A 9614-nucleotide genomic window follows, 5' to 3' on the forward strand; every position below is an offset into this window, starting at 1 on the left:
TTCCACAAATACAACATCACGGCTAACCAAAATGCGCTTTGTCTGTGGATGATACAAACGATAGCCTTTGCTCTCAGCACTATATCCAACAAAAATACATTTGACAGCTTTGTCATCCAATTTTCTGCGATGTTGCACAGGCACTAATGCATATGCCAGGCAACCAAAAACACGTAAATGGCCAACAGATGGCTTGCGGCCATGCCAAGCCTCATATGGAGTGACAACCTGTAATGCTTTGGTGGGACACCTGTTTAGTACATAAGTGGCACACATGACAGCCTCAAGCCAAAAACCATGTGGTAGACTTTGACTCTTAACCATACATCTTGCCATTTCCATGAGAGACCTGTTTTTTCTCTCAGCCACACCATTTTGCTGTGGTGTATACGGCACTGTACATTGGTGTTTTATCCCACGCTCAGCCAGAAATGCATTAAATTCTGAAGACATATACTCCCCCCCTCGATCTGAACGGAGGGTGCCCATCTTACTTTCTGACACATTTTCAGCCATAACCAAAAACTGTTTGAAGCACAAAAACACTTCGGACTTTGCCTTCAAAGGATATACCCATGCATGCCTGGTAAAATCATCAATGAAAGTCACGAAGTAAAGGTAGTTTCCAAATGATGGAGTTTGCATGGGACCACAAACATCACTGTGAACAAGCTGCAATCTGCATTCAGCTCTCACTGATCCATCTTTGGGAAAGGAAGCACGCTGCATTTTACCCAATATGCAGCCCTCACAAACATGCTTGACAGGTGCCTCAAGCTTAGGCAAAGAAGACACCATTTCAGATTTCTGCAGGCGCAGCAAACTTGCAAAATTCAGATGACCAAAACGTGCATGCCACAGTTTTGCATTTGAAATAGCCTGCGTATCCATAATAGCACATGCTGAATCCTCTACACATTTGCCATCCATATTGAGCTTATACAGCCCTCGACATAGTGAACCAGATGCTACAATGATGTCACCACAAGAGAGATCATGAACAGTACATCTGTCATCCACAAATTTTACAACCAAACCTGTTTTGGCAAATGCGGAGACTGACAGCAGATTCTTTTTGATCCCTGGCACATACAATGCATCAAAAAGTGTAAAGGTGTTGCCATTTGCAACATTCAGCACAATCTGTCCAACTCCTTTAACGGGATAAGAGGAGTTATTGGCACAAGTGACAGTATTCCCTGTGGGAGCAGACTCAAGGAAAGTGAATAAACTGCGCTGCGAGGTGATATGCTTAGTGGCACCACTGTCAAAGTACCATACATCTGAATCTACTGCAGACATACATGTGTCATGCAAAGATGGGTCATAACTGCACTGCGCATTGAATGCCCATTCTGTATCTAGCACAACATTAGCAGATTCATTGTTAGAAGGAGAGGCATCTGCAACAACAGCCATACCAGCCTCTTTCTTCTTAGCCTCTTTCGCAGCCAGCTTAGGACACGCTTTGATGACATGATCATTTCCCTTACAGTACTTGCAAAATGTCTTCTGTTTGTCACCCTTCTTCTCATCTTTGTCTTCCTTCTTTGGTTGCGCAGCATTTGCAGATTTCTGCTTACTAGAAGAAAAGCCAGCTTTACCTTTCCCGCTTCTCTGACTAGCAACGAAAGCTTGATCTGCGACACGCATAATATTCCTGTTTTGCCTTGACTGGTCTTCTTGCAGCAAAACAGAAACTAACTCCTCAAATGATAAGGCATTGGGATTGCCTTTCATCATCAAGCGAAGAGTGGAAGCAAAACCCTGATAAGAATCTGGTAGACCATTCAAAACAGTCTGCACAAGTGAACTGTCTGACAGGATTTCATCTGCAGAAATGAGCTGCTCTTTGAAATCCTTGATCTTTGTCAAAAAGCTATCCATAGAATCACCTTCGTTCATATGCTCACTCTCCAACTGTTTTCGGAGATAAGCAACACGAGCCTCATTTCTTGCCTGATACAATGTGGCAAGTACATCCCAAGCATCCTTAGAAGTCCTGCAGGAGCGAATATGTGGGATAATGGTACGTTTGACAGACAGCGCAATCAAGGCATGAGCCTGCGCATCTCTACCATCCCAACGAATCTGCTCTGCTGAAAGTGGTGGTTCTGCTACAGCACTTGTGCCTGCACCATCATCAACAGTACCTGTTTCTGAAGTGTTTGCAGCATTCCCAGCCACAATAGGACGTGCATCAATACCCTGCACAATGTTCCATAACCCCTTTGCTACCAATACATGTCGCATCATATATGCCCACAATGGATAGTTGGTGCCATCCAACTTATCCTCAGCAGCCAACATGCGGAATACATCATTGTTGTCAGCCATGGCCAATGACTGTACTACTAGATGTAAATGCTGTCTGTAAGAGGAAAACCTGTATAAAATCGACCTGTGCTATGTAGCACAGCCCAAAACAGACGAATGGGCACCTGTCCTGCAGATTTTAATCTTGACAGAAAATCTGCACAGTAGGACGATTTTGCCTGCGCAGTACTTGGAATGCAAAAACGGAGGGCGAAATGACTTCAGATCAAAATTCTGAAACGAACAAGCCCTGCGGGCTCTCCCACGGCATATACTAACCTGCAGACGCTCGTGAAACCTTGTCGCAATCGGAGGAGATGAAGCGGCAGGTGCCGGTGATGCTGCCCGGGAGGAGGAAGCCTGCTCTGATACCAATTGTTGGAATTAGGGTTGCAGGAATGCACACACAACTTCAAGAAGATGTGGAAGCTTGAGCACAACACAGTAGTGTATTATGAGTGCCAAAAATGAAAGATAACAAGCCCTAGAAGATAATGGGCGTATATACAATGCACGGGGGAAAAAACCTCCTAGTGAGGGAAAAAGTGCCCCGGCGGTCCTAAGTGTGTTCACACACATCACTACTATAATATGGTAACACCTACTCTTTAATAATTCTACTCTAGCGATCCTACTTTTCAACGATCCTTTGTAAAATTCTAAATTTTTTGTGTGTAAGAATCACACCTTATATATATATATATATATATATATAAGTGGAGGAGGCAGTCAGCACCCTGCCCATTCTTCACTGCCCATTCTTCACTGGCAAACTGGGCCCTCCTCCCTATAAAGCAACCCCCTTACCTCTTGTTCAGCATACACCCCCCTTCTCTATGGTGCACCCCCCCTCCTACGACTCTCCCTCACCCCCTCACTCTCGTCCCCTTAGAGGCAGTCGCTTGCTCCCCTCGCAGAGCAGGCAGCCACTCACCCGCCCCCTCCCCCTCCCCCTCAATTGCTCTCCTCACCCAAACACCCCCTCACCACCCCTCACCAACATGTAGAGTTTCCGGATGTATCTATATTTATAACCTGGCATGTCTCAGCCCTTGCAACCTCTCCTCCCTCCCCCTCTCTCTATGTCTCACGTGCTCTCTCCTTCTCTTAGCCCTTAAAGCTCCTCCCTCCCTCCCCCTCTCTCTATGTCTCACGTGCTCTCTCCTTCTCTTAGCCCTTAAAGCTCCTCCCTCCCTCCCCCTCTCTCTACGGCTTCTCTCATCTCCTCGCCCAACCACCCCCTCACCACCCCTCACGTGCTCTCTCCTTCTCTCAACCCTCGTAGCCTCTCCCTCCCTCCCCCTCTCTCTATTACTTCTCTCATCTCCTCACCACCCCTCACGTGCTCTCTCCTTCTCTCAGCCCTTGTAGCCTCTCCCTCCCTCCCCCTCTCTCTATGACTTCTCTCATATCCTTGCGTGGCCACCCCCTTACTGCCTATCATGTGCTCTCTCCTTCTCTCAGCCCCTCATAGCCTCTCCCTCCCCCTCTTGCAACCCCCTCTCCAGCCTTACCCACTTCCTCCCACTCTGACAGGTGGCACTGTTCTTGTTCAGCCCTTCTACTAGCTTGGCAACAGGTATAACACCTTAGTTGTTGTAGCTGATGTGGCCGTTCCTTTTCTTTTGCACAAAAGACCACCCACCTCCACTACATTAGATTGACCCCGAGCACTAAGGCAACCATATGGGTGGGCTTCTTTGGGTTGGACAAGAGAAGACGGTTGGATCTCTCTTCGAGAGTTCATGCAAGCAGTAGATAACTATGATGACGGCGGCCAAGTAGGCCTTGTCCCCAAGCTATTTAGATTCTTGGATGCATAATCTAGTGGCTTCGTAAAGTTTTATGAGTACATTTTCCTCCACTGCTTCCTTGATACCAAGGTAGACCAGGAATCCTTCACAATAGAGAATAGTAGATCGGTATTCGAGGGACATTAGCCCAATTCAATGTCCAAAAATGGAAATGGATGATGAACAAGAGCGTAGAGTGTTTATAAGAGAGTTGTTGGAAGGAGCAAGCCGAAAGACCAACGGGTGAGTGTTACCCCATTCCTAGGGTTAACAAGAGCTACCGCCATTATCTTACATCAAGGATTCAAGGTAAATACACCAAAAGGTCATGCATTCAAAATATGAAGCAATGGTGTCCAAATCTACAACTTGGACAGACGCCCGTAATGGTCCTATGTAATACTTATGGCGATTTTCGCTTCAAGAGCATGTGGTAGTAAGTTAGGATGAAGTCCCAAGTGATTTACTTCATGGATATATTCTGAGAGTAGTCATTATAATAGCATTAGGCCTCTTATGAGCCTAAAGTGCCTGGTCGACCACAGTTTAAGTGAGTGTGAATACTTATGGCCATGTATATAAGTGAATACTTATATACATGGCCACAGTTTAAGTGAGTGTGAATACTTATGGCCATGTATATAAGTGAATATCTCTCATAATACAAAGGACTCTCCCATTGTGCAATAGAGTCTTGCTCTTGCGAATCTCTCTCTCTAATGCATGCTAGTAAGTGTGTGTGAGTGAAGTGTAAGGTGAGAGGAGGGACGAGTACAATAGTGCTATGTGGCGGTGTGACAATGCTCACGGGAGACGTGGTGGAATTGCTTCTCAAGGAGTTGAAGGGCTTGGAGACCTCAAGGGTTACGAGCTTGGCGATTGGAAAGATTCTCATGACAATTACAGTTCACCACGTAATCTCTTGATGGATGTGTTTCAAGGGGGGTTAGGGTGAGCCATAACATTTTTGGCGCCACTGCCGACGAGGAATCATCCCTTGGCTTTTTCCATCATTTTTCTCTAATCTACACATTTCCCATTGTCTTGATTAATAGTTTCCCATGAAAAAGATGTGGTTTTGATGGAGATTTGTGTGTGATTTGGTGTATAATAGCTCTCTTTTTTGTTTTATAAAGAACGCTTTTTTGCTTAATTTTTAGCTTAAATCATTGTTTTTATTGTTGCTAATGTGGTTTTTAATGTTCCTAGGACTTGCACATAGAGTGTATTAGGCTTTGTTTGAATCCATTGCATCAAACAATGCTATGGAATGCAATTTTTAGTGATTTTTAGCTTTCTTTAGAGTTAAACATAGAACTAGAATCATTAATTTTCATTTGATTTGTATGTTTTTTGTTTGAATCGTATACATTAGAGTTTTAGAAAACATTAGGAGTAGCTTAATCCTTTAAAAAATTTCTCAAAACCATTAAAAAAACTCTTGCAATCAACTAATCTTTCTTAATTGACTGGTTTTTGCCATTAAGGGGTGATTAATCTAGTTCAAGAGGCAAAAAGATTAGAAAATGTGTTTTTTAGGATAGAAATTGATCATGTGAGAGGTCAAACCTAGTGTTTTTAAGTATTTTGAGAGCATTTAGATGCATTGAAACGCCTAATTACATCAATTTCTTCATCAATTGGAGGAATTTGGCTCACTTTTGCTTAGTTTTACATACAGAGAAGAGTTTAATTAATCTCCAATCATAGATTAATTTTCACATGAGTTTATGCACATAGCTTAGCAATTTCATGCTCTATCCAATGATGTGCTCAATGGTGTGAATTAATTAGTGATTAGTGGTTAATCAGAGCTCTTGATTAGTCAAAGGGGGAAAGATTAGTGAAAGGATTAATCTTTAATTAATTCCTAAGTACTTTTTTACATAACTCATTAAGGCTAATGAGCATTGAATGAAAAGATGCCAATGAGTTGTTAAATTCTCCATTTTAGGGGTCATTTATTATGAAGCGTGTAAGGGGGTGTCATAAAAGTGTTGACTTTATTTATTCCCACTTGCCTTTTTGGGAAAATGCACTTATCTCCCCAATTTAAAATTCAAAAAATATTCCCCCCAAACAAACTAGACTCCAAAAAAAAAAACAACATTTCACGCCTTAAGCAATTCACGGTTCACGCCTTAAGGTTTCACGCCCACCCAAAAAATATCATGCGTTAAGGTTTCACACCTTAAGTGGTTCACATCGTGAACTGTACGTGCTGTTTCGCATCATGAAATAGCCCCTGTGCCAAAAAAATGACGTTTCACACCTTAGCGGTTCACATCGTGAACCGTATTTACTGTTTCACAACGTAGCCCTCGCGTGCCAAAAAAAAATTTTAAACAAAAAAGTAATTAATTTTTTCGTGAGTGAAGACCGTTTCACGCCGTGAACTGCACCTTGCTAGTTCACATCGTGAAAGGGAGGTCCGTAGGCCAAAAAAAAAGGCCAAAATAAACCCTGAAAAATAGCCCTATTTGGAGACTCATTTCTTAAACTATAAATCCAATGAATGCACTCTAGTGCTCATCAAAAAGCCGGCATTGAGCTCTTCAAAATTGGTCTTCAGCGTTCGAGGGAAAAATCCATCATTTTGGTTTCCGACCAGCAATCTCAAAATTTGACCTGAAAATCGAGATAAAAAACAAGCCTTACAGCACTAAAAATCGCCCAAAATAGCCCGACAACAATTGCGAATCATATTTGGGCTATTTTTTGAGTGTCTAAGCGACAAAATCATGAACAAATTAGAGAGACAAAGTTGTAGTACTCCAAAAGTACTAGAACTCTCTCATACTGAGTTTTTCTAAATTCCTTTTGAAACACATTCAAAAACCGGCTCTGCGAAACAGGAAAAATCTTTTCGAAAAAAAACATCTTGAGAAAGTGATGAAAATAGGTTTTGAGAACTCTTCCATCTGGGATGCTACTGGAATGCACTTTTTCTATAAAAATATCTCTAAGAGGTCATTCACGTGCATGTTGCGCCTAAGCTAATTAGGACAAATAGACACTCGTTTGACCCAACGAAGGGTACGCCATGCCTCCTAAGGCTGTAAACGGGCTATAAGAAAAGCAAAAAAGTAAAAAAAAACTATGCTCGCTCATTAATGGAGCAATTGACAATGTCAAGATGATATGGCCACGATAGAGAGATTACGTAGGCTCACACAACACAGACTAAACCTAATGGCTGATATCTTCGAGCCATTGAGATTCATGTCCCAACAACTGCAACTCCCAATACCATTTTTCATGCGCCAACAACAAGCGCGTCATTGGGTTTTCCACCCCCTATCACTTCAATATCACACTAGGCGTTGGTCCTTTACCTAACATTCCCACAAATCCTATAGGTAGTACCAACCCTTTTTAACCCCTAGATGCTCATACCTTGGACATACTGACTAATCTAAGAAAGGGGGTCTCCCAAGGTCTACGCGAGTCCCTACCCACATTAGTACCCACACACGGCCTTAGTGACTCATACAAAAATATGGCCATACAGATTTCCAAAATCATGGGCATTTATGATGGAGTGAGTGATCTTGTTTAATTCATACAAATGTTTGAACAACGATGCAAAGCCTTTGGAAATCCAAATTGCCCCACCAAGGTACATGCGGTGAACCTTTGCTTAGTGGGAAAGACTAGCCGATGGTTCATCACATTGATGCCTGTTATCAAGGCAAACTTCAAGACTTTGAAAACAGCCTTTATCCACGGCTTTTCAAGACAAGGTGATCGGTGGAGTAGCAAAAAAACTCTATTCAATTGAGCAGAAACAAAATGAAACCATTAGAGGATTTATCCTTCGGATAAAAGTCTTGGACTCACGATGTGAGCCATGGGAGAAACTAAATTATACTCAATTGAAGAGATGTTTCATGATGGGATCAAACAATAACAGCCACAACTTGATCATTGTATCCAATCCAAAAACATTTGATCAATGTTGCAAAGAAGCAATACGTTTAGATGACAACATGATGGAAGATGATCACGATATGAGATGTTCCTCATCTAAATAAAGTGAGAAGTAATGGCTAAAGAAAAATTGATCTCGGAATTGTCATTCCTCGAATTCTATGCAGCCTTACTTAAAAGCTTACAACCGACATCTCTAAGAGAGAATGAGATCCTTCAAAACTAACCATCCTTAATTCATCTCCAAGTGATGGGCGAAGTGCCTTGTGTTCACTATGTCCATTCCAATTCTCATTGTGCGTACAAGGTGCCTATTTATATGTACTGCATATATTGCAAAACCTTTGGTCTCACGACACACCCCAATGTCCCAATTCATTTACAATTAACTTAAAACATCCATCTCCCATGCCCCAAAGCAGAAACAATCCAAAGGGTAGAAACAATTGAGGAAGTAGTTAAGCAAACACGTCAGTGTTTCTATTGTTGTGGACCTCACAAAGTGGCAGACTGCACAGTTTGGAATACTTCCATGCCTACAGTCACTACACCTTGCAACCCATATGTGAACGATGTGCAATGGATCACATATTCCAAGATTGCCCAAGGCGAGTTCCTTCCCTGCAACCTGTCTCATAAAATACAACTCTTAACATCTTAAGTGTGTAAAACGGGTGATTTTCCACCATACCCTTAAATGTGCTTACGTGCTTACAAGCCAATGCATGAGATACAGTTAAAAAGAATGCAAAAGAAAATACTTTGAAATGGGTAAAATACTTTGAAATGGGTAAAAGAGCATACTTTAAAGCAAAGGCCAAAAAAGAAAGCAAAACCTTCTAGACCCAAGAAAAACAAGAAGAAACAAACTATCGAAACCAAGGTTAAAATAAAGGACAAGGGAAAAGAGCCTATCGTGTCAAGGACCTAACCCCAATAGAGCAAAAAGCTACACATAATGCAGAAGCATCCACCTCAAAGGCTACGGTACAAACCACAACACCCACATGCACAACACAAGATACAAAAGCCTAAAAGAAAGTCCGTTCTTGTCACATGGGCAAACATAATAAAAACCTGATGATTCAAGAAAAGTGAGGAGATAAAACAAGTTCTAGTACATCACTTAGTGTGGATGAACCAAGTTTTGATTTGTCACTTAGTGCACCTCATAGACCAATCAAGAAACTAGAACCCGCCCAACCACCCCAAATAGAGCTACATAGAATAGGATTGTGAGAATCCACAAGTTTCCAAACAAACCTTAGTTAGAATTATCAGGGGACCAGTGCCATTGTACACATTGGGTACTCTCAAGAAAGCTAAGAGCCAAATAGAGGATAAAAGTGAATGGGAATATGAAACCGAAATGGGATCTGAAGCTGAAACAAAAACTGAAACATCCATGGTTCCACTTGAAGATTCTATCATGGTATGGTTCGATTTCCCTACAGGTAATGATGTTAAGCGCAAACACATAATGATTGGCCCTCGAGCTAGTCATAACATCATGAGACAATCGACACTTGGGTGTCATTGGAACAACCTAAAATCATCCCTAGAGACAATGATCTT

This window comes from Cibotium barometz, chromosome 33, assembly GCF_041138505.1.
Source record: "Cibotium barometz isolate CiBa-2024 chromosome 33, ASM4113850v1, whole genome shotgun sequence".
NCBI classification, from domain to species: Eukaryota; Viridiplantae; Streptophyta; class Polypodiopsida; order Cyatheales; family Cibotiaceae; genus Cibotium; species Cibotium barometz.